The sequence below is a fragment of the Gallus gallus genome, chromosome 26, assembly GCF_016699485.2.
Source record: "Gallus gallus isolate bGalGal1 chromosome 26, bGalGal1.mat.broiler.GRCg7b, whole genome shotgun sequence".
Lineage (NCBI taxonomy): Eukaryota > Metazoa > Chordata > Aves > Galliformes > Phasianidae > Gallus > Gallus gallus.
The window spans coordinates 5288966-5316662 of NC_052557.1; the positions used below are offsets into that span (position 1 = coordinate 5288966).

The following is a 27697-nucleotide window of genomic DNA, read 5'->3' on the forward strand; positions in this document are numbered from 1 at the left end:
GAATTTTGAAACAATCTCAAGAAGGAAAAAAACTAAACTGAATTTTAGCATGGGCAGCCTCTGGCTTTCCCTGGCTGAATCCTGGGGTGCTGAGCCCCTCTCAAACTGCTTCTTGCTGTGTCAGGACTTAGGGGCGATGGGAAAGCCCCCTCTCAGCCCCAGGGAGCGCACCTCCAATGCCACGGGCTGTGTGGCTGTAGGGACAGAGCACCTCCACGGCACATCCCTGCAGGGGAAGGATGCTCGTAGCACCAGCAGCTGCTCCTTGCCACTGTGTCCAGCTGCCATGCGGTCATCACCCCCCGGAGCACAGGGGCCGTTTGTGGCATGCGGCTCTTACTATCCAGCATCTCTTTGCCAAGGCTGTCCCCTGCCTCCCTCATCCTCCTCAATGAAAAGAAAGCCAGTTTTCATTTGAAGAAGCCCATAGCTAAAACTGCCTTTAGTTTATTTCCTACCCTTTTATATATATATATATATATATATGTGTGTGTGTGTGTATATTTATTTATATATATATATATATATATATATACAGTATTAAACCAACATTTGTGTGTATATATATATTTATCCAGTGCTCTCACAACAAAATTTTCATTTGACGAGGGCACTCAGAGCTGAGTTTCTTTTCCAGTAATTAGTATAATAAGCACTGGTATTTTTGTATAAAAACAGAAAAATACAAAATGAGAGACTGAGTATTATGTGGTATGCATGACATTAACCAAAAAAAAAAAAAAAAAAAAGTGGTTTCAAAACAGTATGTACCCTGGTGTGTTTGCCATATCCTAGAGTCCAGCTTAAAGTGCACCTGACCTGTATTGCATTTTGATATTAATCTCTATGTACAATGTTTTGCATGTAATTTATATAGTTCTTGGGAGGGGAAAAAAAAAAAAAAGAAAAAAAAGAAAAGAATGAGTTGTCAGTTGGCTTCCTCTGAGAAAACAAAATCCAAGCAGGTACAATACTCAAATTGGAAATCTAAGAGTGAGTGAGAGGTGGTAAAGGGGATATGCAGGCAAAAAATGTAAGGGGGGGGAGGGGGGAGAAGGCTACTGGTTTTGAATCAATAAAGCTTTGGCTGTAGAGCAGAAATGGTGCATTCAGAGAATAAAATGTGCCCATGTGCAATGGTAACATCCATGCTGTGGTCTCTCCTGGCACTGGAGGAATGGTTGTGCTTTCCCATGGGGGGAGTGGGGCAGAAAGGGGTGGAAATTGAGCAGCAGCCCTACTGCTATGGGTTCCACGTGGGTTTTCACTGGGTGTAAGCCTCCTTATCCAGGGGCAGGGATAGCTGCTTCCATCTCATGGGAAGATCCAGAGCAGCTGTCTGATGCCATCCAAAGCCAATGCCTCCTGGGCTAAGTGACAAGGGGCCCTGGAGCAAAGCACCCCCATCCCCTTCCCTGGTGCCCTGCAATGCCCCCAGGATCGTGCTGGCAGGACAGTGCTGTCTACGTTTCAGCTGTGTCCTGCCTCAGCACTGGGACTGCTCTGCCTCTACAGAGGCTCTTTGCTCAGACAAGGCATATTGGGAAATAAAAGCAGCTGGCCTCCAAAATACTCTCACTTCCAAGAGAGCGTTCATGCTGGGTTGGTTTAACTTTACGCTTTTAGTGAAGAGGTTATTGCTTCTCTGTGACTTCAGTGAGGCTTTCTTCAGGGCCAAGAAAGAGCTGGGCAGCACTGTGAAGAAGGAAGTTCAGTCTGAAGGTCCCTTTGCTTGTCTGACCCTTGGAGCCAAAGCTGTTGACAAGAGGTGGTAAAAGGTTTGTTCTTCAGCTGCTTCCATGTTGAGGGCAGCATCTCTGGAACAGGGTCATCAGGTAACCCCCAGGGTGTGGAGAGCAGCCCATGGCAGCAGTGCTGCACCTTCTGGCAGGAGGCACAGGGGAAGCGCTGCTCTGTCCATCTCAATGCAGACAGATCTGACTGGAGCCAGAGGCCTGGCAGCCCCAGGAAAGGTGGGTGAGGGCAGACAAGATAAGCAAGCCTGGGCACCAAAGAGGTTCCAAAGAGCAATATTCCTGCCAAAAAAAAGCAGGATGTTTCTCAACATCAGTACTATATACAGGCAAAGGGAGAGCCTGCCTGAGACCCTTCCCCCAATTCCGCACCTTGCCTGGAGGCAGCTTTGCAGTGTCTTAGAACATGCATTAGATTTCCTGGAAATAGGCAGGCACTTCTCAGGAATTGTGCGTACGTTCATTTCTTAGTGTATATAATGAGTGTGCTTTCATCTCTTGGCCTGCATGCTAGGAGGAATCCTCCACAGACCTAGTGCTGCAATAAACTGATTTTGTCTCTCTAAACCCTTATTTGGTTTGGAAAGTTTTCTTGGTTATGATTTTTGATAACAACTTTACTAAAATTATGGGATACAACTTGAATGATTCAGCTCCAGTTACATCATATCAATTGTTTCAGTCTAATTATATATTATTTGATGCCAACCCCTTTCCACTCCCATCAGAATGAATCTTACATTAGTGAAGTAGCTACTGCTATGGTGACCTGTCCAAACTGCTAGAACACATCTGAAACAATGGAGAAAAACCTCTAGCTACCATTCCTCAGGATACAGAAGTGATACACCACATCCTGGGAAGAATGAAGAAGGATGAAGAACGCCACTGGTGGGAAAATCCTCCTGGATGTCACCAATGGCAACAAGGGCTTTTAATTCCATGCTTCACTCAGTTTTGATTCTACTAACTCTAACATTGTTCTATCTATTGCTTATCATTGTATTGTACGTGAAACTTTGACACAAGCCAGAGACAAATCACAGAATCACCAAGGTTGGAAAAGACATCTAAGATCATCCAGTCCAACTGTTCACCTACCACCAATATTTCCCACCAAATCTAAATGTTTCTATATAAATAACACAACTCAAACCACTCTCAACAAAACAGATTAACAGACACAAATGTGTCTCAAACTTGGGGCAGACTCCTGGCTCAACAGCTGAGGGCCAATTGAGATGTGCCTAAAAATGAAGCAGGACAGCGTGCCAGTCACCTTGCCCTCTGCCCATACCAACCAACAGTACAGGCCTGAAGGCTCTTCCTGCATGCATGCAAACTGAACTCATCTTCATCAACAATGCTTAGGCATTTACCAACTCCCCCACTATCAATTTCTTTTTCATTTTCACATGTAGACTGTACTCATATCTGAAGGACTTTTCAACAGTGTGTGCTCCTTGCAGAAAGGAGGCTGGACTGGATTTTGCAGACATGCATGCTGCTTGGGCACTTTCTCAACTCCTGTTGCCCCTCCTGAGAAACGGAAACCACTGTGCTCCCTGCATTCAGGGACCATGGGATGGATCTATGACTGCTGGGCTATGCCTGGCTGATTGTTCTTGGCTTCTCAAGCCTTCAGGAACTGCTGCTCCTTGCTGTGCTCTACTGACTTCCTCCTCAAACAGCACCACCTTTGAAATAAGATCCAGCTCCAAAGCTAGCCCAGGCTTCCCATCTGCTATCAAAAAGCTATAAATTAACCATCCCTTTGCTGCACCTCTTTTGACAGTGATGGTAACTGGTGTATGAGCTCCCCTGTCCTTAACTCAGTACACAGGCTGACAGCTTTTCATCATATTTTCTCCCCATTCTGTTTCAGAGGGGCCAGGGGTGAGCAGAGTGCTGAGCTCCCCGCTGCTGTTAAACGGCCACACTAAGGTTCTCTGTCCCCTGGGATGGAAATGCGAGGAAGAATGCAGTATGCATGTGCAGAGAGCAGAGTTATTGGTTTCAACTACATTGACTCCTCTCACTTGTGACTCCATCACTCTGTGAGTGTGAAGCAGGACAATATGTGGTCCTGATCCCTCCCAGGTGTAAAGGTTGGAATAGATGCATAAGACATGCAGTGGAATGGGTAATTTCCAGTCGCCATAAATACATCACCTGCCAACCTTCAAATGGAACATATTGAACTGCAATCAGATTTTCAACTCAAAACTGAGATCGTGCCTCTTCATCAGAATTGTATAAGACCTGTCTTGCCAGAGAACAAGATCCCTCACTACACATTCATGCCATACTCCTGCCATTGCTTTCTGACAGTATGTACATTTGTGAACAACTGTTTTCAAGGATGAAATAGAGGAACGGCAAAATTTCACCAGCACTCTCTGATGAACACCTTGAGAAGGTATCAGAAGCAAAGGTGTGGAACGGAATTCCTCCATGCAGAAAAACAAACAAACAAACCCAAAACAACAACAACAACAAAACCGCTGTCGTTTACATTAATCGGCGAACATCAGCAGGAGCCCAACAGCGATGCGGCGGCAGCCGCGCGTTTCAGCACCGGACAGCGCCGCACGGATGTCCGCTGGGGCGGGGCTGTAGGAGACCCCAGCGACCCCCAGGATTGCCCCTAACCCTTCAGTTGCCCCCTGAATTGCCCCCCTCAGACTCCAAACTGCCCAGTTATGCCCCAGTTTTCCCCCTCATAGCCCTCAATTTCATAGAAGTCATAAAATGGCTTGAGAGTGGGGGGGGGGCAGACACACAAAGGGGTGTGAGGGGGGAGTCACCTGTGCCAACCCCCCCATCTCCCCTGAGCAATGTGTGCACAGTTGGTGGCAGGGCTGATGGCACTGGCCCTCAGGTGAGTGGTGGTGGTCTGCATCCTCTGGCCCCACAATGTGCTGGGGCTCATCCTATAGGTACAGCCTTCCCACCCCAGAAAATACCTCCAAATACCCCCCAAATAACCCCAAATGTCCATAATTCCTCCCCAAATAACCCCCCAAATAATCCCCAAATGCCTCAACCCCCTCTAAGTTTACCCCAAAATGCCCACGTCCTCCCAAATAACTTCCAAATGCCCCAGTTCCCAACAAAATAATACAAAAATGCCCTCAAACCCCCTAAAATCACCCACAAATGCTCCCAGCCCCCAAATATAACTCTAAAGTGAACACAAAATGCTCAACCCCCTGTAAATAACTCCAAATGTCACGAAAGCCCCTAAAATAACCCCAAATTACCTCCTAAATATGCCAGAATACCCCAACATGCCCCCAAATCTCCCCCAATTACTGCAATAAACACAAATCACCTCAGCCCCTTCTAATATAAACTTAAAATGCCCCCAAGCCCCCCCAAATCATCCCAAAATATCCCCAATTCCCCCATGGTAATCCTCAAATATCCCCAAATACCCCAAAATGACCTCTACCCCCCCCCCCCCGGATTCCTCCAAATAATGCCCAAACTCCCAAAATAACCCCAAAATAACCCCTAACTCATCCAAAAGGCCCCCTAAGCCCCCCCAAAATAACCCAAAAAAGCACCAAAAACTGCCAACCAAACAAATGTCCCAACACCCCCCAGAATGTCACTTCCTCAGCCCCCACCAGGTGACCACATAGATCTAGGGCATCACACTTTCATGGTGCTGGTGCTGAGTGAGAAATCTCCTGAGGAGAGGGGGGTTGCTGCCCTCACCCCTCCCAGACACTCCCCACCCTGAGGACATGCTGCTGAGCTGCAATTCCTTCCCAAGAGTGGGAGCAATGGGACCCACCCACCCCCCCCCCCAAAAAAAAGGGTGAGAAGTTCTATATAGAACAATGGGGGGCTTTACAGGGGGTTGTCATGGTGGAGGGGGACATCTGGAGTGTCTCCATAAGCTCCTATGGGAGCCCCCAACTCCCATGGGGGAGAGGTGAGGGGAACGTGGGCTCCTTTCGGGGTTGGGGGACACCTGGGGAACCTTCACAGAACCCTGTGGACCTCCCCCCTGAAAGGGTCCTTTTGGGCTGGGGGCATTTAGAGAATGCTCATAGACACCTATGGGATCCTCTACTCACATGGGGTTCTTTTTGGGTTGGGGGGGCATCTGCAGAACCCCTACAGACCCTTGTAAGATCCCCATCCCTTGGTGTCCTTTTTGGGGTGCGGGGCACTTGGGGGATCATCTTAAACCACTATGGGCCTTCCACTCTGATGGGGTTCTTTTTGGCATGCAGGGCACTGGGGGGTCTACTTTTAGGGGGCACAGAGGGAATCCTATGGGGTCCCTGGAGCCCTTTCTGTGGTGGGGGACATCTAGGGAACTCCCATAGGCTCCTATGGGACCTTCCCACTCCCCATAGGGTCCTTTCTGGGGAGGAGCAGTCTTTATTTAGGGGGGCACCCTCAAAAGTCTGTGTTACTGGAGAAGCGTATGGATGCTCCACTTTTGGGATGCCCCCAGCTCCTAGCTCCTCTTTTTTTAGAGGGGGGAAGGGGAATCCTACTGGTGTTTTGAGGTTATTTTGCCCTCCCTCAGGCCTCCCTGGAGTGGAGTTGGAGCAGTCTCATCCCTTGGACCTCGTGCGGAGGGGCTTAGTGGGGCACATACTGGCTGCTGGAAGATCTGTGGTGGCAGCAGAGAGCACAGACAGTGGATACTGAAGGGAAGAGTCTGATGGGGGTTATCGGGGTCCCTGGGGGGGTGGCAGGTGCTTAGGTTTTGGAGTCCATGGGGGGAAAGGCCTTATGTTTAACTGGGGTCATTGATGGGGGTTCCTATAGATAATGGGGACCCTGGGGGGTCTTCTCCTATTCAAGGTTTTTTAGGGAGGATTCCTTTGGCTACCAGTGTCATCGAGTCGGTCCTCCCCTATTTTAGGGTTCCTGGAAGGGGTTCCTACATGTATTGGGATTCCTGGGGAGGTTCTCCCCATTTCTTTTATTTGAGGGGTGGGGGAATGGAACCCTACATATATTGCATACATTGGGTTTCTGTGGGGAAGCCTCCCCCCTATTTTTTTTTTTTTTTTTTTGTCAGAGAAGGGCCCCTGGGACACTTTGGCCTCCCCATGCCTTCTCCTTCCTCCTTCCTGGAAGGAACTCCCAGCCCCAAGCTGCTCTCGACCCTGAAGGAACTGCTGCACCTGGTGGGATGGACTCACCTTATTGGACCCTGTTCGGGGCCTGCAGCTGCAGGAACCTCCCGCCATATGGGCTGACACCCACTTCTGGAGCCTGGCGGCGGCACTGGGGAATCATAGAATCATAGAATCGCTAAGGTTGGAAAAGACCCACAGGATCATCCAGTCCAACCGTTCGCTCTTCACCAATGGTTCCCGCTAAACCATGTCCCTTAACACAACATCCAAACGCTTTTTAAACACCACCAGGGTCGGTGACTCCACCACCTCTCTGGGCAGCCCATTCCAGTGCCTGACCACCCTTTCAGAGAAGTAGTATTTCCTAATGTCCAGCCTGAATTTTCCCTGACGCAGCTTGAAGCCATTCCCTCTTGTTCCATCACTAGTCACCCGAGAGAAGAGGCTGACCCCAGCTCACTACAACCTCACTTCAGGTAGTTATAGAGAGCAATAAGGTTTCCCCTGAGCCTCCTCTTCTCTAGACTGAACAACCCCAGCTCCTTCAGCCGCTCTTCATAAGGTCTGTGCTCCAGACCCCTCACCAGCTTTGTTGCCCTCCTCTGGACGCACTGCAGGGCCTCGATGTCTTTCTTACAGTGAGGGGCCCAAAACTGGACACAGTACTCAAGGTGCGGCCTCACCAGTGCTGAGTACAGGGGAATAATTACTTCCCTGTTCCTGCTGGCCACACTGTTTCTGATACAAGCCAGGATGCCATTGGCCTTCTTGGCCACCTAGGCACACTGCTGGCTCATGTTCAGTCTAGCATCAATCAACACCCCCAGGTCCATTTCCTCTACACAGTCTTCCAGCCACTCTGCCCCAAGCCTATAGCGTTGCCTGGGGTTATTGCGGCCAAAGTGCAGGACCCGGCGTTTGGTCTTGTTGAATCCCATCCCACTGGCTTCAGCCCAGCTATCCAACCTATCCAGATCCCTCTGTAAGGCCTCGCTACCCTCAGGCAGATCAACACTTCCAGCCAGCTTGGTGTCATCTGCAAACTTACTGAGGGTGGACTCAATACCCTCATCAAGGTCATCAATAAAGATATTAAAGAGGACAGGCCCCAGCACCGACCCCTGGGGAACACCACTCGTGACCACTCGCCAGCTGGATTTAACTCCATTCACCACCACTCTCTGGGCCCAGCCCTCCAGCCAGTTCCTTACCCAGCCAAGAATGTATCTGTCCAAGCCACGATCTGCCAGCTTCTGGAGGAGAATACTGTGGGAGACAGTGTCAAAGGCTTTGCTGAAGTCTAGGTAGACCACATCAACAGCCTTTCCCTCATCCACCAGACGGGTCACTGGATCATAGAAGGAGATCAGGTTGGTCAAGCAGGACCTGCCCTTTGTGAACCCATGCTGGCTAGGCCTGATCCCCCGCTTGTCCCGCACGTGCCGCGTGATCTCCCTCAAGACAATCTGCTCCATAATCTTTCCCGGCACCGAGGTCAGGCTAACAGGCCTGTAGTTCCCCGGATCCTCCCTGCAGCCCTTCTTGTAGATGGGAGTCACATTGGCAAGCCTCCAGTCTTCTGGGACCTCACCCGTCAACAAGGAGCGCTGATAGATGATGGAAAGCGGCTCGGCTATCTCCTCCGCCAGTTCCCTCCCTCAGCACTCTTGGGTGAATCTCATCCGGTCCCATGGACTTGTGGCAGTGCAGTTGGAGTAGCAGGTCTCTGACTGTTTCCTCCTGAATTGTGGGGGGTTTAGTCTGCTCCCCAGCCAAGGCTGCCAGGTCAGGGAGTAGAGAAACCTGAGGATAACCGGTCTGTCTTTTAAAGACAGATGTAAAGAAGGCATTCAGAACATCTGCCTTTTCCTTATCCTCAGTGGTCACATTGCCAGCCTCATCCAGCAGAGAATGGAGATTCTCCCTGGTCCTCCTCTTGCTGTTGATAAACTTGTAAAAGAGTTTCTTGTTCCCTTTTACCCCAGCAGCCAGGTTGATTTCAAGCTGGGCTTTAGCCTTTCTGATTTTCTCCCTGCACATCTTAACAACTTCTTTGTATTCTTTCTGGGTTGCCCGTCCCTTCTTCCAGAGGAGGTAGATTCTCTTTTTCTCCTGGAGGCTCAAGAATAGTTCCCTATTCATCCACGCCGGTCTTCTTCCGCGCCGGCTCATTTTGCGGCTCAGGGGGACAGCCTGCTCCTGCGCCTTTAAGACTTCCTTCTTAAAGAGCAACCAGTCATCTTGTACCCCTTTACTCTCTAAGACTGAACCCCAGGGGACTCTCCCTACTAGTTTCCTGAACAATTCAAAGTCTGCCCTCTGTTAGTCCAAGGTAGCAGTTTTGCTGTTCCCCCTCCTGACTCTACCAAGAATCGAGAACTCTACCATGTCGTGGTCACTCTGCCCAAGACAGCCCCCAACCTCTACATCTCCCACCAGACCTTCTCTGTTTGTGAACAGCAGGTCTAACGGGGCAGCTCCTCTCGTAGGTTCTCTTATCATCTGCATCAAGAAGTTGTCCTCCATACATTCCAGAAACCTCCTAGACTGCTTCTTCTGTGCTAAATTGTATTCCCAGCATATGTCAGGAAAGTTGAAGTCCCCCATGAGGACAAGGGCCAGGGATCACGCAGCTTCCGCCAGCTGTCTCTCATCTGTCTCTTCATCCTGGTTTGGCGGTCTATAACAGACGCCCACCAGGATGTCTGCCTTGTCGGCTCTTCCCCTGATCTTAACCCATAAGGATTCAACCTTATTTTCCCCAGTCATAAGTTCAGTAACCTCAATGCACTCTTTAACATAGAGAGCCACTCCACCACCCCTTCTTCCCTGCCTATCCTTCCTGAAGAGTTTGTAGCCATCCATTGCAGCACTCCAATCGTGGGAGCGGTCCCACCACGTTTCTGTAATGGCAACTAGGTCATAGTTTGCCTGCTGCACAATAGCTTCTAACTCTTCTTGTTTGTTGCCCATGCTGCGTGCATTGGTATAGACACACTTTAGCTGGGCCTCTCTCCTCACCCCTAATCCTATTATCGCTCCCCCAGGCTCACCTCTAGCAGGCCTTCCCCCCTCATGTCTAGTTTAAAGACCTCTCTACTAGTCCTGCCAGCTCCTGGGCAAGGATCCGTTTCCCCCTTTGAGACAGGTGATACCCATCTGCAGACCTCAGGCCAGGTGCCGAGTAGACCGCCCCATGACCAAAGAACCCGAGATTCTTGCGCTTGCACCAGCCTCTCAGCCATGTGTTTATGCGATGGGTTTTCCTGGTTATTGCATTGTCTTTCCCTGCCACTGTAGGAATACCTGCAAATACTACTTGTATGCCTGCATTGTCAACTATCCTCCCCAGCCCCCTAAAATCATTTAGACACCTGAGGAACCATGGTAGGTCGGGGTGGGAGTCGCCTGCATTTTCGAGCTGGGACCTGCTGCCATCCCTCCTCTCCTCTCGAATCGGCTCTCTGTGCTCGACTACAGCAAGGGAGAGGGTCCACTACGGTTTGGGGGGTGGGATCTCTGCATCTTTCTCTCAGAGTCACTCCACCAGTCAATCTCCTGCTCGCACTCTCTGATGGTTCTTAATCTCTCTACCTCCTCCCTGAGCTCTACCACCAGGCTGAGCAGCTCATCTACCTGCTCGCACCTCACACAGGTGGCATCCTTCCCATCCTCCCTTGGCAGCAGCAGGCTCTGGCACTCCCTGGAAGGTTCTGCTGTGTGCACTGCCCCTGCTTCCCCCAGTCAGGGTGAGAGGGAGAGGTGGAATTTGCTGGCCATTTTGGAGCTTTTCTGGCAAGGGATCATTCTGGTTTTACCTTGAAGGGTGGTTTTGAGGCTATTTTGGATTCATCTGGGCCACTTTAGGCCTGATTTGAAACACTTTGGGCTGATTCGGGGTGATTTCAAGCTGGTTTTTGATGTAATTTTAGGGCCATTTGAGGTCCCTTTTGAGGGTTGTTTGGTGTTACTTGGGGCTGTTTGTGGGCAATTTGGTGCTATCTGGGATCACTTTGAGGTTAACTTGGGGCTGCTGGAGGGTCATTCTGGGATAGTTTTGAGTCTACTGGGGCCATTTTGATACCATTTGGGGCCTTTTTTGGTGCCTTTTAGGGTTGTCTGGGGGCTTTTGCATTCATTTGGGGTCCTACACATACACAAGGGAAACATGGCTGCAAAAGTTGAGGCCTCCATTCAGCCTCCTCTGCTTCTCCCCTCTCTATTAAGCACTGTCACCAAACTCGTTCAGAACACCCTCCACTCCGACAGCCAAACCATTTATAGACACTGAAGAGAACCCACCCTACAGGGGAGCCGTGCAGAGCCCCCCAGTGGCTGTACCCATCTGGGCTCGACCTGCCAGTCAACTGTTCACCCACTGCACGATGGTTTTGCCTACAACATCATCCCAAAAGAGCCCTAAAACGACTCCAACGCAGCCCAAAAACAAAGCAGCCCCCAAATGGCCCAAACAGCACCCAAATAACCCCAAAATGACCCCCCAGATAACCACAAAATAGCACCACGGAGACACACACACGCTCACCCTACCCCTCTCCAAACACACAGACCGTCCTCTCCCCACCCAGATTCCCCAACCCTCCCACACACCCAGACACCCCTCCCCCTCGCTTCCGCTTCCGTTTCCCCGCACCATTCGCTGCCGGGTCACGAATGCTCTGCGCCACGCAAGGCCGCTCCCCACAGAGCTGCCCGCAGCGTGCCTGCGCATGGAGACGCCGGGTGGAATCCTGAGTGCGGAATACAAGGCCGGAAGCCGTGCCTGCGCTGCCGCCATCTTGTTTGTGGGCACTGCTCTGCCGCAGGGCGCCGCCATCTTGTTTGAGGGCGCCGTCTCTCTGTAGGGCGCCGCCGTCTTGAATGCGGGCACAGTTTCGCTGCAGGGCACCGCCGCCTTGTTTGTTGGCACGTTCACCTCCTGGTGCTGAATACGACTGATTTGTTTTGTGCAAAATCGCAGTTATTTCACTAAAATGGTCCCAAACGGCCCCAGAATGGACCTGGATGGTCCCACCTGGAGCATTCAGGATTCCACATCTGGACAGAATACAGGAGAGGCACACACCTGCTGGGGGGCACAGAAAACCTCTGAGGACTGGAACATCTCCGCTGTGAGGAGCTGAGAGCTGGCAGCAACTGTAAGGAAGAAAGGGCCAGACTCTTTAGCGGGGTCTCTTGTGATAGGACAGAGGCAAATGGTGTCCAACTCAAAGAGCTGGACCAGATGCCCTGATATAGGCTGGTTTAGTGAAGGGGATCAATATACATTAGCTTAAGGATCTCTCTCTATATATAGTAGTTTGGCAGAAGGCATTGATGTGTGCTAGTTCAGTGAAATTTTCAAGTTTAACTTTTGCTTGGTTATGTATGGACCTAGATAGTGCACAGCATTGCTTCTGCTAACCCACTGATGCCAACAGAGCACTTCTTATCTGTTTGGTATGTACTGGGAGCTCTGTACCTATCGTGCCATTTTGGGTTCTGATGGCTTCACAAGCTCTGCTCCTCTACAGACACCTACATCCCTTTAAACTGAATGGTAATGAGGCAGAGTTCAGCTTTTACACTCTTGTAATATTTAAGATCATATGAACTCTTTTCTTCTTTCTTTTCTTTGCAATCTTCTACCCCCACCCCATCCTTCCCAACTCCCGCTCCCAGCACTGGATGGGCTGATACCAACATGGATATCTAACACTTCTACACCTGCTATGGGAAAAGGAGATTGACAAAACAATTCCTCAGACCAAGAAACAGTGCTGATCAAACCAAGAGATGAAGAAAAAAAGATACAGATGAGGTAATGCTGAGGACCCAGCAGAAGAGGGCTAAATGGGAGGAAAATAGAGCAAGATCATATCTGCTCTCTGCTCCACCAGGCTCCAGTTCTAATGAAACTGGAAGGAAAGAAGGAAAGCTCTTGTGTGCCACTGCTCATCACTGATTTTTGTGCAGTGCTGGAAATTCCTGTCCATCTGCTGGTGGCTGGAAGAAGGCTAAGGAAAGATTCCACATCTATCCAGAAAATCCATGGCAAGACCTGCCAGAGGAGGTTCTCTTTAATGTTTTCATAAATGCTTTGGATGTAGGACTAGAAGATGTTTTGAGCAAGATTGCTGGCAATACTGAATTAGGAGTTATTGACTCCATCGAGAGTGGAGAGGCCTTGCAGAGAGATCCAGGCAAATTAGAAAGCTGGGCAGTCACCAAACACATGGAGTTTAACAAGAGCAAGTGCTGTATTCTGCACCTAGGAAGGGGTCAACACTGGCTGTACATACAGACTGGGGGATTCCACTGAAAGGAATGTGGGAGTCTTGGTTGAAAGCAGGTTGAATATGAGCCAGCAGTGTGCCCAGGTGGCCAGGAAGGCTAACCCTACCCCAGGGTGCATCAAGAATGGTAGTGCCAGTTGGTTGAGGGAAGGGATTGTCCTGCTCTGCACTGCACTGGTGCAGCCTCACCTTGAGTACTGTGTGCAGTTTTGGGCACCACAGTACAACAAGGACATAAAACTATTAAAGAGTGTCCAAAGAAGGGCTGCAAATCATAGAATCATAGAATCACCAAGGTTGGAAAAGACCCACAGGATCACCCAGTCCAACCATTCAAAGATGATGAAAGGTCTAGAGGAGACTGAGGGGAGACCTCTTCATGACTTATAGCTTTGTGAAGAGGTGGGGTGGAAGGGCAGTGCTGATCTCTGCTCTCTGGGGACAGAGGGGAACAGGTTGGCTAGCCCTAGGTGACTCCTCCAGTGTGGATGGACCTTCAACCACATCTGTATGTGCCTGTCTGTCAAGTTCCAGAGTCTCATCCCAGTTGTGTAAGGGCACCCGGAAGGGGGAGGCAGGTGGGAAGGGGGTTTGCAGAAGCAAATTTACATCACCGTCTCTGTCTCCTAGTCCCCTTCTTCTGTGTGGTGGCAAGTTAGAATCATAGAATCATAGAATCACAAAGTTGGAAAGGACCTACAAGATCACCTAGTCCAACCGTCCTCCCATCACCATTGCTACCACAAGCCACTAAACCACATCTCGTAGCTCCTCATCCAGATGCCTCTTGACACCATCTCCCTGGGCAGCCATTCCAGTGCCTGACCACTCTCTGAGAGAAAAAGTAGAAAAAGTTTTTCCTTATGTCTAACCTAAACCTCCTCTGGTACAACTTGTGGCCATTTCCTCGGGTCCTGTTTGTTGCCTGGGAGAAGAGGCCAAACCCCTCCTCATCACAACCTCCCTTCAGGTAGTTATAGAGAGCAATAAGGTCTCCCCTGAGCCTCTTCTTCTCCAGACTGAAAAATCCCAGCTCCTTCAGCCGCTCCTCATAAGGCCTGTGCTCCAGAACCCTCACCAGTTTTGTTGCCCTTCTCTAGACACGCTCCAGGGCTTCAATGTCTTTCTTGTAGTGAGGGGCCCAAAACTGAACACAGTACTTGAAGTGCGGCCTCACCAGTGCTGAGTACAGGGGGATGATCACCTCTCTGCTCCTGCTGGCCATACTATTTCTGATGCAGGCCAGGATGGCATTGGCCCTCTTGGCCACCTGGGCACACTGTCGGCTTGTGTGATCTAAGTTCCTTCTGATTACTGCAGCTTCAATTGCCCAAAGAGTGTATCTTTCTCTTAAGCAATTAACTTTTTATTTTCCTTTACCTTCTTTTTTTTTTTTTTTTTTCCTTTTTTTTTTTTTTTAAGATGAGTGAGTTGACTGGGGCTTTTAGAAAACTACACAGCAGGAGAAAATCAGAGTAATACAAAGTAATTAAGTGCTAACAATACCATAAGAAATCACCTTTATAACATAAAAGTGAACCTCCAACTCCAGTTGAGAGAGTTTCTCTTGGCTGTCAATGATACACTGATGCTGCAGAATGGTCAGTCAAGGGATGGAAGATGAAAAGCTCAGCTCCCAGCTCAGAAAGCTAAAAGATAACATGTAAACTCTCTTGCAGAAGGTTGCATTCAATCTCAACTCTTACGGATGGCAGTGGGAGCTGACAGTGCTCATTATCGATTCAGATCATGCACCTTGATCTCAGGACATTCCTGAAGCCCCGTTCCTCTCTTCCTCCTAGCAACAAAGAGTAAAGGTGCAGAAAAGGAGCTGTAGCTAGAAGAATGATGCACAGATCAACTGTGCAGCTTCATCTGGCACAGGAGCAACTGTTAGTCTCTCCTGCCTGCTGAGAATTTGGGTGTGCTTCCTGCAGGGACAAATGCAAAGGATTCGCCCTAAGCCATACTGAAAATGGACATCGACAAATTTGTCTCTGCTTTCAAACTGTTGGAAGTCAGCTCCCATTTGAGCATCAAGGATACTGAAGATACAGCTCTGCTTTCATCAGATTGTCCAACCTACCCCGGTGCATCGGTCCCTGCTGGAGCAGTTGTTTTCACAAGCTGCAGAGTGCCCACACAGAAAACAGGGTCAGACTTCTCCAGAAGTTATTGGTGACCAAAGTTGCAGAAGAGCACTCATAAATTGTGGCTTTCCAGCATCTGCAGTCCACATTGGAGAGGGAAAACAGCACAGAGAGGAAAAGGTTCCACCAACAAAACGTGCTGTGAAGCCCTTTAAATAGAACCTAGAAAATGAACAAGAAAACAGATGCCGATAGCATCCATTCACCAAACTTTAATTTTTCATCTTTTTTTGAGGGTTTTTATTTCATCTCAGTCAAGGAAGCAAGAGAATTTAACACTTGCACATATATAATAATTATATAATAATATATATAATATCCATAATAATAATTTACCATATTTATATAATTTATATTTATGTTTACAATCGGTATATGATTTATTAATATAGTAATTTACTTTTCATTCCTATGACATTGAAAATATCTCAACTCTACTGAAGTAGAATTTACTGTAAGGCAATCTTATCTTGTAGAAATAAAAGTTTGAGTTTATTTATATGTGAGGATGGAAAGCTGTCTTCTCCCATCTGAGGCAATGCTGTTTGAAGTCCTTCACTTCCCTTTTACCTCGCTACATTCTGCACTCAAATGTGAAAACCCTTAGGCCGCTTTGAAGAATTCTCCCACTGCCTATCTCACAGAATTTCTCAGCCCCTCCTGCCAGGACCTGGCAGCTTTCTCTGAAGTGACAATTCAGGCAGAGGCCCTCTGCTGTAGCTCAGGAGAGCAAGCCTTTCCTCTGGCTGCTTTCCATCCCTCCATGCCTCAGTTTCTCCATTCAACTCTCTGTGCCTCCTTTTCCCCATCTCTCCATTCCTCAGTTTCCCCATGCCTCCATGGCTCACCTTCCCTGTGCCTCCATTTCCCGAGTGCTCCATGCCTGAGTCCCCCATCTCTCTCTGCCTCTGTGTCTCAGTTTCCCCGTCTCTTCTTCCTGCTGTGGATCAGTTTCCCCACCACATTGCCTTCATGCCTCCAGTTCCCCATTTCTCCATGCATCCGTGCCTCAGTTTCCCCACTTGCCCCATCAATTCCTGAGATTCCTGTCTCTCCCTGCCTTCCCACCTCAGTTTCCCCATCCCTCCCTGCCTCAACTTCATCATCCCTCCCTAACTCCATTCCTAAGTTTCCTGATCTCTTCTTGCCTCAATGTCTTCATCCTTCTGTGCCTCAGTTTCCCTTCATTCCCTGTGCCTGTGCCTCAGTTTCCCCATCCCTCCGTACCTCAGATCTACCCCCATCCGATCCCTTCCTGCCTCAGGTTACCAAACCGCTCCATCTGTGCCTCAGTTTCCCCATCTCTCTCTGCCTCTGTGCCTCAGTTTCCCATCCACCCCTCTGTGCCTCAGTTTCCTCTTCTCTTCCTACCTCTATGTCTCAGTCTCCCCATCTCTCTCTGCATCAGTTTCCCCATCACTCCGTGCCTCAGTTTCCCCACCTCTCCCTGAATCAGTTTCCCCAGCACTTCTTGCCACAGTTTCCCATCTCTGCCCATCGTTTTCTGTGGGACCTGGAGATGTTCAGCACCGGGTTGCTCGAGGCACCTCCCCCACAGAAAGCTGAAACAGAGGCCCTGACGGTGTCTCGCTGGAAGCCGCTCCCCCCAGTGCTGCCTCTCAGCACAGCACTCCAGCTGCACGTGCTCGCCTTCCCGAGGAGCGTCTCACGCCAGCCTGGGGCAGAAGTCTTTTGAAAATCAGTGTAGGTGATCATGGCTCCCCTCTCAGCGGAGCCTGTTCCTCTGTGCCAGGTGAGAGTTGCAGCAGTTTGACGTCTCTTTGCCTTCATATCTGCCAGCTGCTGTTATCACCAATGATACCTTAAATCGGTCGATTATAAAACCTGCGTTTCAATAGACGTTAAGCCAACTCTGATTCACCTTTTCTCTCTGTTTACAAAGAACTCCCTGCCTGATACATCTCATCCTTCTGACAGGGACTGCATGATACTGTGAGAGAAACCCACAGAAGTGTTGCAATCACAGACCCGTGAGAATGGGCTGCAGAGGGCTGAACTGCCTGGGTGAAACCCAGGAAGATTTGGGAGCATTTCTGAACAACCCAGTGCCTTTCTTAGAGAGTGAAATTTATAAGTGATTTCAATTAACCATTTTTTGTTCATAGGGGCTTTCCTTCCTTGTGCTTTCCTAGCTCTGTCTTTTCTTTCTTTGCTTCCTTGCTTCTCTAAGGATCATTAGCTGGTCTCATTTCTTGATTTCTTGATTTCTCATTTCTTTATCCAGTTTAGCTCTCTTGTCCATACTAGCAGAGACCAAATACTGCTGTCCTTCCAGCAGCTTGCTCTCTCTCTGCAGCTATTTCCTTCGCATTGATGAGCCTCTGGAAAATGTATACCCTGCTGCGTATTTCACTCAGGAATTGTCAGTGCATTTGAAACACACGGAAACCACTGGTGTCAGCGCGTCGGGGGCTTCCAAGTGTTCCCTGCAGTGCGGAGGGCCACAGAACTTCCAACCCTGTGATCCTACTGACAGGACAGCACAGAGGTGTGATGGGAGATGTCATAGAATCATAGAATGTTAGAATGGCCTGGGTTGAAAAGGACCACAATGATCACTGAGTTCCAACCCCCTGCTATGTGCAGGGTTGCCAACCAGCGGACCAGGCTGTCCAGAGCCACATCCAGCCTGGCCTTGAATGCCTCCACGGATGGGGCATCCACAACCTCCTTGGGCAACCTGTTCCAGTGCGTTACCACCCACTGAGTGAAAAACTTCTTCCTAATATCCAACCTAAACCTCCCCTGTCTCATTTTAAAACCATTCCCCCTTGTCCTATCACTATCCACCCTCATAAACAGCTGCTCCTCCTCCTGTTTATACGCTCCCTTCAAGTACTGGAAGGCCACAGTGAGGTCTCCCTGGAGCCTTCCCTTCTCCAGGCTAAACAAGCCCAGTTCCCTCAACCTTTTCTTATATGAGAGGTGCTCATGATAGACTCAACTGTTTTCTTACTTCATAGGACTTGGATGCATCCCAGGGTGCCATGTCCTTCCACCTTTGGGGCTGCCTATAAAGCCTTGTGGCAGCACTCACACTTTTACCCATCTGTGTGACTTTCCAAAACCATCATTTGGTGCACGAATTCATGGAGTCCCTTCAGCTTATGCCCTGTACCTCTTGAACTAACAGTACACAAAAGATGTGAATCTAGTTGATCCCCTGTATTGTAAAAGCACAAGCACTTCTGCATAAGGTTTGCTGATCTCAGAGACACTGTGCAGAGGAAAGTTACTATTTATCATCTTAACAGAGAGGGACTCCGTACTGGGGGTGGCTGGTTGGTACAGTCTCCATTTCAGGGTTTTCCCCAGCAGTTACCTTATAACTTGAAGCCCACTGTCGTGAGCAGTGATGCCACTCACTGGGTCAGCCTGCCCAGGGCACATCCAACCTGGCCCTGGACGCCTCCAGGGATGGGGCATTTTGACCCAAACTGTCATCGTCACTCTGAAATTGGGTTTAGAGACATATTGTGGCCCAAATGGTAGCCTTCTCACACTCAAGAATTGGGTTTGTGATGTCTTTTGATGCAAATTGTAACATTTGCACACTCCAAAATTGGGTTAATGACATATTTTGACCTCAATTGTGGCCCTCACACACTCCCAAACTGCTTTCATACACATATTTTGACCCAAACTGTGACATTCTCACACTCCAAAATCAAGTTCGTGACACATTTTGACTTGTGTCCCAACCTTTGCACACTAAGAATTTGGGTGCACAGACATAATTTGACCAAAAATGTGATGTTCTCGCATTCAGGAACTGGGATTATAGACTACGCTAACTGAAACCGTGACATTCTCACACTCCAAAACTGTGTTAATGATGTATCTTAACCCAAATCGGTAGAGCAAGGCTGCAAATTTCAGATGTTATGCTCTGGCAATTTGTGTAAGCATTGGTGCTACAGATATAGCTCAGTTTGCCATTTTTGTTAGAGTTTGTGATAACAAATATAATGTCACTGAAGAAATGGCTTCTTTAGTGACATTAAAAGACAAAACTAAATCTCTTTATTTGTATGAAGCAGTGAAAACAACACTGAAGCGATTCTCTTTATCCTTTGACAGCGTCTCTGGGTCTTTAATGTCCCTTCCCACCCAAGCCATTCCACAATTCTATGTTTCCATGATGTAAATGTGAAAAGGCCAGCCATGGTCTCCAGCTGCTCTAGATGACTGTGAATCCTCACCATGGTGACAGCGCCTGTAGCAAGCCCAGGGGAAACGTGGCCCTTGCGGTAGAACAGGTCTGCCCAACAGGATGTGCTCCCTGTGGTTCTGCCTGAGTAGCCTGGCACTCACCCACCAAGGGGTGCCATGAGCACCCACTCCTCATGGGGAGCCCCAGCCAGCATCCTGGAGACATGAAGTCACAATGCCCCGCCTTGTGCCGTAAGGTCACAATGCTCAGTGTGTGCCCCAGGCATGCTCTGTGCCTGTCCCAGCAGCAGCACTTGCTGTGGCTGCAGCGGTGGTGGTGGCAGCATGGCACAAGTGTGGGGGGCCATGGCTCCCACACGCCTTGCCCTCCTCCTTCTACTGATGGCCATGTGTTCCCAGGAGACTTGTGCTGCTCCATGGCAAGCACAAGGAGCAGGTGGGTGGGCAGACACTGGGCCAAAACCGAGTCACACTGGGGGTGAGAGGCCCAGGCTCTTGTCCCCATGGCTCTGTGCCAGGCTGCCCTGGGGCTGTCTTCCATGGAGGGTGTGTTGGGTGGGGTGGACAGGCAGCATCGCAGGGGCCAAGCAAGAGCGTGAGGAAGCAGTGCTCCGCAGGGCTGGCTCCAGCTATGCCAGCCCATGGCTCTGCTGCTGGCTGGCTGGAGCACACTCTTCACACTGGGGGTGTCCTAGGGGATCGCTCAGAAGATGTGTGCTGGGAAAAGCGTGAGCATTTCTGCTCTGGCTTCCTGGTGCTCCCCATAGACGAACCCTGGTTCCCAATAGAGACCCCCAGCTGGAGCCCACATGGGTTCAGGCTTCCTTTCTTTGTATGATCTTCCATGCAGTCCTGGAGGGGTGTTGCAGGTGGCCTGGAGAGAACATTTGGAAAGCTGCTGAGTGCCAGGCTCCAGGTCACCCTGCCCACTCTGTAGCTTTGGCAATCACAGTCTGAGTCTCATCCCATTACCTGACCCCTCCCCCATCACTAAGGGAGAAGGAGATCACAACATGCAATGGGAATATCCATCTTCTGTTCTTGATTCTAGATGATGACATTGGTGCTCCTTATCCAGATGATTGGATAGAGACTGCTTTTGCGCCTCAGGGGACACCCAGAGGTAAGTTGTGAGTGTCTGTTTCCTTGAAGGCAGAAAAATTAGGGCAGTAATAGTTTATTCGGGTATTTAAGAACCTCCAAAGATCTTTCAAGTCTCTGTTCCTCGAAGGTTGTACACAGAGCAATCATGAGTATTACTTTACTTGGAGAGTTGTCACATTTCAGTGGGAAGGCAGCCCTTGCCACTCTTTGGAGGAGAGAACCTATACCTTTGCTGTTTGGGCCATGTCATTCCCTGACCTGTGGCCAGTCCTCGCAGGTCACTGCAGAAAAAGCAGGCCCCAGCGTACAGTGGAAACTCTCCTCACCTGTGTCTGATCACACTTGTACCTGCAGGCCCCCTTGGTGGATTACCAGAGCTGCGTCCTGTCCCTGAGCCTGGGGTGGATGCCAGAGGTAAGTCACCAGTCTTCATCTCATGATCTTTTCTCATATTTGGTTGTGGTAGTTCAGGAAGGGTTCAGCTTTTCATTGCCCGGTGATTTCTTCTCCATGAGAAGCCTGGGTATTCACTGTTTCTTGGGTGCTCCCCGTGTCCTGTTTTTGTCTCCGTACATCAGAGATCTCCCAGTAATGAAACCTTGAGGGGGCAAATGTTCTTCCATGCTGTCTCTGAGGATTGTTTCACGTGACCTGGAGATAGTATCTGGAAAGCTGCTGAGTGCCAGCCAACTGCCCACCAGGCCCCTCTGCAACTTTGCAACTTTCAACCCAGGTCTGGGTGCCAAGTCGTCACCTGAGCCCTTTCCAGTCACTGAAGGTCCCTAAGGAAGAGAGAGATCACAACACGCAATGGGAATGTTTCTCATCGCTGCTTGATTACAGCTGTGCCTATAAGCAGTGCCTTGCCGAAGCTTCAGCATAATCCAGTCCGTGAGCCTCAGGGCAGTCCCACAGGAAAGGGCCTTTAGATCTTCCCCTTCCCCTTCCACCCCCTTCCCTTCTCCAGACAGTTCTGCACTTGGGTCCTTTTTGGACTGGCCCAGTGCTGCTGCAGACACCCAGCAGCTATTTGCCAGATGCTGCTGTGTAGTAGGGGGAGAAGAGTGCTGTGGAGCAATGCTGTCATTCCAGTCTAAACAAGTATCTGGCCACGTTTGACAGGAGCTGCTCTGTCTGTTTGTTTACAGGTGCGGGTGGAGTTGAATGGGATCCAGCTTCCCAGCAGGGCTCCAGGACAGAAGCCCCAGCAACTCGTATGGGTATGTCATGAGATTTTTCTTCCTTTGAGAGCTGCCAGCTCACAGTCCTAATGTCAGCCAGGCATGTCTGCAGGTGTGAGTGAGAATACACACCTGCGTGTGCATGCCCTGTCCTCATACAATCCCCTGGTTTACTCTTTTACTCTTTTTTTTACTCCTCAGTGATGCTGTTATGCGTTTATGTAGATTGCAGTGTGTGGTGGAAAGTTCTCCTCATTCTTTGGTTGCAGAAATGCCTCCAGGGAGGGCTGTGCCAAATCCTTGGCTGCCTCCTGTGCTGGAGCCACACAGGCATCCTGGGGGTGGTTTTTGTCTTTATTGACTTCACCGAAAAGACCACTCAGTTCAGTACTTTGTTTGCTGAAATTTATCTTAATGCTTCTGTTAAGGTCCTGAGAGACGGAGAGAGACACGGGAAAGAGGAAAATATCCGCAGACGCTGTCCCATATGCTAATGAAAATCATGAAGGACAAGGCAGCACGTGGTGGGTGTATTTCTGTCTGTTCCCTGAAAGATTTGGGAAGCTGAGTTTCTAGAAATATACGTGGAAAAACTGTAGCGTGCACAGCAGGAAAGGACAGATCAGAGCCCTGCTGTGGTGATGCCTCTGTGTCTGAACTGGCTTGCAGCTTTTTGCTGCTCTCTTTGAAGAAGGAAGGAATTTAGCATCATCTTGCAACTTGCCAGAATTGCACAAGGTGCACCGTAAACAAGAAGCTTGCTTGCAACCTGCTGGTCTCCCAGCAGGACAGGTCTTGCTGTCTGCTTTCGCAAGCTGGAAAGTGTGTAGCACTTCAGTTTGTCTCACAGAATGGCATGCTGTTTGGACTAGGAATGAAGTGCACCGCAAAAAGCCCAGGCTTTGTTCCTAAACTTTACTGATGTCTCTTGAGAACTGGTGCCTCCTGAAGATACCGTCTTCCTGATGAGAAGCAGTTACTTACAGCCCCACTCTCTTACCTCCTTTCTAAAGAGAGAGACGGAGAGCCTGTGCATGGGTATGCATTTCAGCAAGGCAGCCGTCACACACTGCCCGTCCCTCCAGGAGAAACAGAGGCCACGCACACAACTGATGCTCCAGGTAAAGGCCGCTCGTAGAGCTCCATGACTGTGGTTAGAAGTTGCTTCCCTCACACTGCACCCAGTTCCCAGGGACTTAGGAACTTTCTCCTTTTGGGAACAAGGCCACCAGAACCACATTCAGCAGATGGGGAGAGGAAATAGGACCCTCCAACGTAGCTCCCTCCCACAGTCCCTGCATTCCAGAGCTTGCTGTGCCTCCCTTGAGCCACCAGGCACACCAGCAGCCCAGAGCAGGATCCTTCCTGTGGCGGTTCTTGTCCATGTCACTCAAAGCAGCAATTAGTTAAACAGATCCACATGCTCTCCTTCTGCTCTAATGAATTTTGTTTAGTCAGACAACATATCCCAAAGGGTCACAGTGTGCCTGCCTGCAGCAGCACTAGTGAGCCTCAAAAGGCGAGGATGTGCGAGTGCAAAAGGAATCTTAGAGCGTGATGGAGAAGAAGGAGCAAATCCATGGCCCAGGAAGATCTGGACTGTGGCAGAGCCAGAGTGTAAACAAAGCTGAGAGGCAAAAAAGAGGCTCCAGAGTGCCTTGATGCGCAGTGCCTTTGGAAGTTCTCTTTGTTTCCCCAGGAATCGGGGAAGCATTGCAGCACGAGAATTTTCACTTGTTTCAGGAGGCCAAGAAAATGGAAAGGAACATTTTGTGGCAATGTCAGACCTCCTGTGAGATTGCCAGTAGGGCCATGAGATACAGCAGTGACCACATTGTTCCTCCAGGCGTGGATGGTGAAGGAAATGCAAATGCCATAGAAGATATACAGAAGTACTGCCTGGCACTTGCTGCAGCTTTCCTGGTTTCCATGCTGGTAGCGATGATTACGTGCTGTCTTCTTATCCAGCAACGGTGGCAGAGAAACCAGTGAGTTGTTGTTCACCCCCACCCCCATCCTGCCCAACTCTTTACTGTAGGGCTGCTGTGAGCCAGGAGGCATTTCTAGTTAAAGCAGCACAGAGAGGCCGGTTAGTTGTTGGCTAGCGCTGTCTGAGATTTACACTGTCAGATGTTTTAATCGGCCTCACCATTCCTGCTGGCTGTTCTTACTGCTGGGCCTGAGACAGGATGGGAGCTGAGGGCAGCTCTTTGCCATGTGCTGTGAGGAAGGAGAGCAGGGGCTCTCCTGTCCTCAGCATGTTCCTCTCTCTGCAGGCACCTCGCTGCAGCTGCCGGAGCCCAGCCCGATGCCCGTGCCCACACCTCGCACTTGGACGGATGGCCTGCTTTCTTCAAGGCGCCCGACAAACAGACACGGTTCCAACGGCGAACACCTGTGCCGGGACGACCTGCCCACTGGCAGCAGGGCACCACCAGAGCGGCCCCTGCCAGGCCAGATAGCTGCCGGGCTCAGCTGCCCCTGCCTCGGCCCTCACAGCCCACCAACCCAGGCTCCGTGGCACCCAGGATGTGCAACAGGCCCAGCAGCCCCCAGCTGCCCCAGGCATCAATACCGCCCCCCCGTCCCCCTCCACCCTCTTTCAGGGAGCGGGAGGAACTCGCCCTGGTTGGAGGCTTGTGGTCATCGGCCGGCACCCAAACAAAGGCTCCTTGGCAGATGAGTGACAGGCCCAGCTGCCCCCGGGCATCAACACCACCACCCCGTCCCCCTCCACCATCCTTCAGGGGATAGGAACAGTTCCCCCAGGCTGTAGGCTTGACAGCTCTGTCCTTCAGGAGGTTGGAGCAGGCCACCCAAGGTGTCGGTTTGCGGGCATCATCCAACACCCAGAATACCACTGCCAGGGGGAAGTATGACAGGCCCAGCAGCCCCCAGCCCTGGACAGCAGCCACCAGACAGCAGGCACCATCCTGCTCTGACTAGGAGGCAGTAATTTGCTCTGCAATAGGAACCAAGCAAGAACTATTAGCACATTTTCTTCCTCCTCTATTTCATTTCACTTTGTGGGCTAGAATGAAAATCTGGAAGTTGAGAGAGAAGGGATGAAGACAGTGCTGTAAACCTCGTATGTCTGCCACTGCTATCACTCTGTGATAAAGCACTAGCTTTATCATAGAGTGATAGCTCTCCAGCACCTGCCCGAGGTCACTGATTTCTCAGGATCCTCCAAGGGGTGCAACATTCCTGTGTTTCCTCTCAACTCTCAGCACTGCTACACTCTTCAAGAGCCAGGGCCACAAAGAAAGCAGCTGTCAGCTGTAAAAGCATCCCAGTACTCTGCAAGAGGACAGAGTGCCCCTGTTCTGACAGCTTCCCTCAGCAGCCCGCTACTGAAATGGTTTGTGGGGTTCCTTTGAGCAAGCTGCTAAGGACAGAGGTAGTCACATCAGCTGCCTGTACTTTAACTGGAAGATGTTTTTATGTTTATCACTGGTCAACACAATAGAGGGTTCTTTAACATCTTTATTACACCTTCTTAACTGTGTATAACTGTTTTCTAAAAAAAAATTCTCAGCACTACAAATGATAATATTCAAAACATCTATAACTATATAGAACATATATGTTCCAAAATAAATAAATATTTTTTTTAAAAAAGAAACAAAAAAACACCCCAAGAAACTGCTTCCTTCAAAAGCATACTCTGACGAGAAGAAAACAGCAATATTAAGCCTGCCATCATGGTGTCATTGGCATCAGGGTTCAAACTAAGGCAGCCAGCTGAGCAGGGAGGAACACCTATTAGACGCTGCTCAGTGACGGCACCCAGAATGAAGCAGCAAGGATGTTACGTGCAGGAGACTACTACTTGCAGTTATTACCTTCTGTCTTAGTAGCAACACTACTCAAAATCAAACATTTCTAATCAGGCCAAGATCTTCTTGAAGCAGCAGTTTGTTCATCATTGCAATAAAGGGTACACACCTCCTACTGACAAGGGGGAAACTGCACAACCAGTGAAATCCACTCTGTTATATAGCCTGGGTCCGACACAGGTAATATCTCTCCTGGCACTCATTGGTTGAGCATCTCAGTCTCACAATCTTCCTGACGCTGTTGCTATGATATAAGGTCTGTTACCAACATGTTGTTTTTAGGGATGTTCTTTACTTTTCTATGAACACAGGAGGACAGTGCTTCCAAAAGTTAGCATATTGGTTCTGTCCTGTGCTAGGCTCTCCCCACCCTGCACCTTTACCTTTCTGTGTACCTGTGCCAATTCTACTGTGGTTCGAACACCCCAGTCTCATCTTCACTCTATTCAGCAGCTTCCTTTATGAAAAACAACTTATCCTCCACTACACACAGAAACACTGGAAATTTCCACTGCAAAAACACAATCTACCTTTCACACAAGGCAGCAGGTATGGAGAGAATGGCTGAGGCGGCAAGTAAGCACAGCAAGGTATGCAAAGGTGGCAGGAAGGCAATGTGGGGCATGTCACTGCATCAGGTAGGCGCTGCAAAGCATGCAAAGGTGCCAGGTAGATGCTGTGAGGCAAGCCATGGTAGCAGGAAGATGCTGCGAGGCAAACCATGGCGGCAGGGACCTTCTGCAGTGTGTGCAAAGGCAACAGATAGATAAGGTGAGGCAAGCCAAGGCAGCAGGTAAACACTGAGAAGTGTGCAAGGGCAGCAGGAATGCACTGCAAGGTGTGCAATAGTAACAGGTAGGCGTTGTGAGGCATGCAGGCCAGCTCTGGGCACCAGACCTGAGGCCTTAAAACACAGCTAGCGAGACTGGCACCAGCCCATGAGCCTGAAGCCACAGCCACAGCCTGAGGGGCCAACACCAGGCCTGAGGCCTAAAGCCACAGGCAGACAGGCCTGCACTGGCCCCGAGGCCTAAAGCCCAAGCCACAGCCCAAGGTCAGCACCAGCTTCAGGCCTATATCAACAGACACAGTGCAAGAGACCAGCATGGGTCCTGGGCCTCAAGCTAGAACTCGAGAGGTTGGCACAGGCCCCGAGGACTGAAGCCACAGCCAGAGAGGCCAGCACCAGCCCTGGGGCCTAAAGCCACAGCCGTAGCCAGACAGGCTGGCACCAGCGCTGGGGCCAAATGCCAAAGCAAGAGAAGCTTTGGCATGGTCCAGGGACTTAAATCCACAGACTGACAGGCCAGCCACGCCCCTGGGGCTTAATGCCACAGCTGCAGCCTGAGAGGCCAGCACTGGCTCCAGGACCTAAAGCCACAGCCCGAGAGGCCGGCACCAGACCTGGGGACTAAAGCCACAGCCTCAGAGAGGCTGGCACTGGCCATGAGGCCTGAAGCCACAATCACAGCCAGAGAAGCCAGCACTGGCCCTGGGACCCAAAGCCACAGCCTTGAGAGGCTGACGTCAGCCCCGGGGCCTAAAGCCATAACCAGAGATGCTGGCACCGGCCTCAGGGCATACAGATGTGCATTCCTGTGGTTTTCTACTGGTTCCTATGGGACTCCATTGACCACTATGAGGCCATACTGGTCTTTGCTGGTTTTTATTGGTCTGCTTTCAGACCATCTTCACTTCTCTGTTATTTTATTTACTTCAGCTAACCCCATTGGGTGAGCCTGGTGTTAGTTTCCAAGAATTTGGATCTGGGAGGTGTCCATTGCCTTCAATTATGATGAAAGCACTGAAGTGATGTGGGCACTAGCTGAGGTCACAATTACTGCTGGGGTGGGGGTGCTTGTGCCAGAGCTGGTGTGCAGAGCTGGTGCTCTAATGAGCGTGCTGTATGCAGGGACTGAGCTCTGGGCCTTCCTTGGAACAGATCACCCTGTGAGAGCCCATCAGAAGCACCGGTGTGGCGTGTGTATGAGCTGGGCACTGCTTGGGCTGAGCAGGCCAAGCAGGTGAGCTGGGTTTGGTGCTGGGTGGTTGCTGGGAGGTGTCTCAG

General features: G+C 50.0%; 2 long non-coding RNA genes and 1 other non-coding gene across 4 annotated transcripts; 1 reads left to right on the forward strand and 2 right to left on the reverse strand.

Moving 5' to 3' along the window:
* Nucleotides 1–709: 709 nt before the first annotated feature.
* Nucleotides 710–11448, reverse strand: LOC107055168. Its single transcript, XR_003071872.3, has 4 exons — nt 11417–11448; nt 8077–8131; nt 6929–7013; nt 710–2036 (listed from the first exon to the last, which is right to left on the reverse strand). It is a non-coding gene; the product is annotated as an uncharacterized LOC107055168 (long non-coding RNA).
* A 7799-nt stretch (nt 11449–19247) lies between these two features.
* LOC124417405 lies at nt 19248–27319 on the forward strand. Of its 2 annotated transcripts, XR_006932153.1 has the most exons (7): nt 19248–19941; nt 20557–20628; nt 20964–21023; nt 21758–21829; nt 22219–22314; nt 22804–23778; nt 24067–27319. It is a non-coding gene; the product is annotated as an uncharacterized LOC124417405 (long non-coding RNA). The 2 variants fall into 2 exon arrangements; XR_006932152.1 differs by having other exon boundaries at nt 22219–23778.
* On the reverse strand, nt 22589–22642 carry MIR7454 (microRNA 7454). The gene has a single exon (NR_105623.1). It is a non-coding gene; the product is annotated as a microRNA 7454 (primary transcript).
* Nucleotides 27320–27697: the final 378 nt, after the last annotated feature.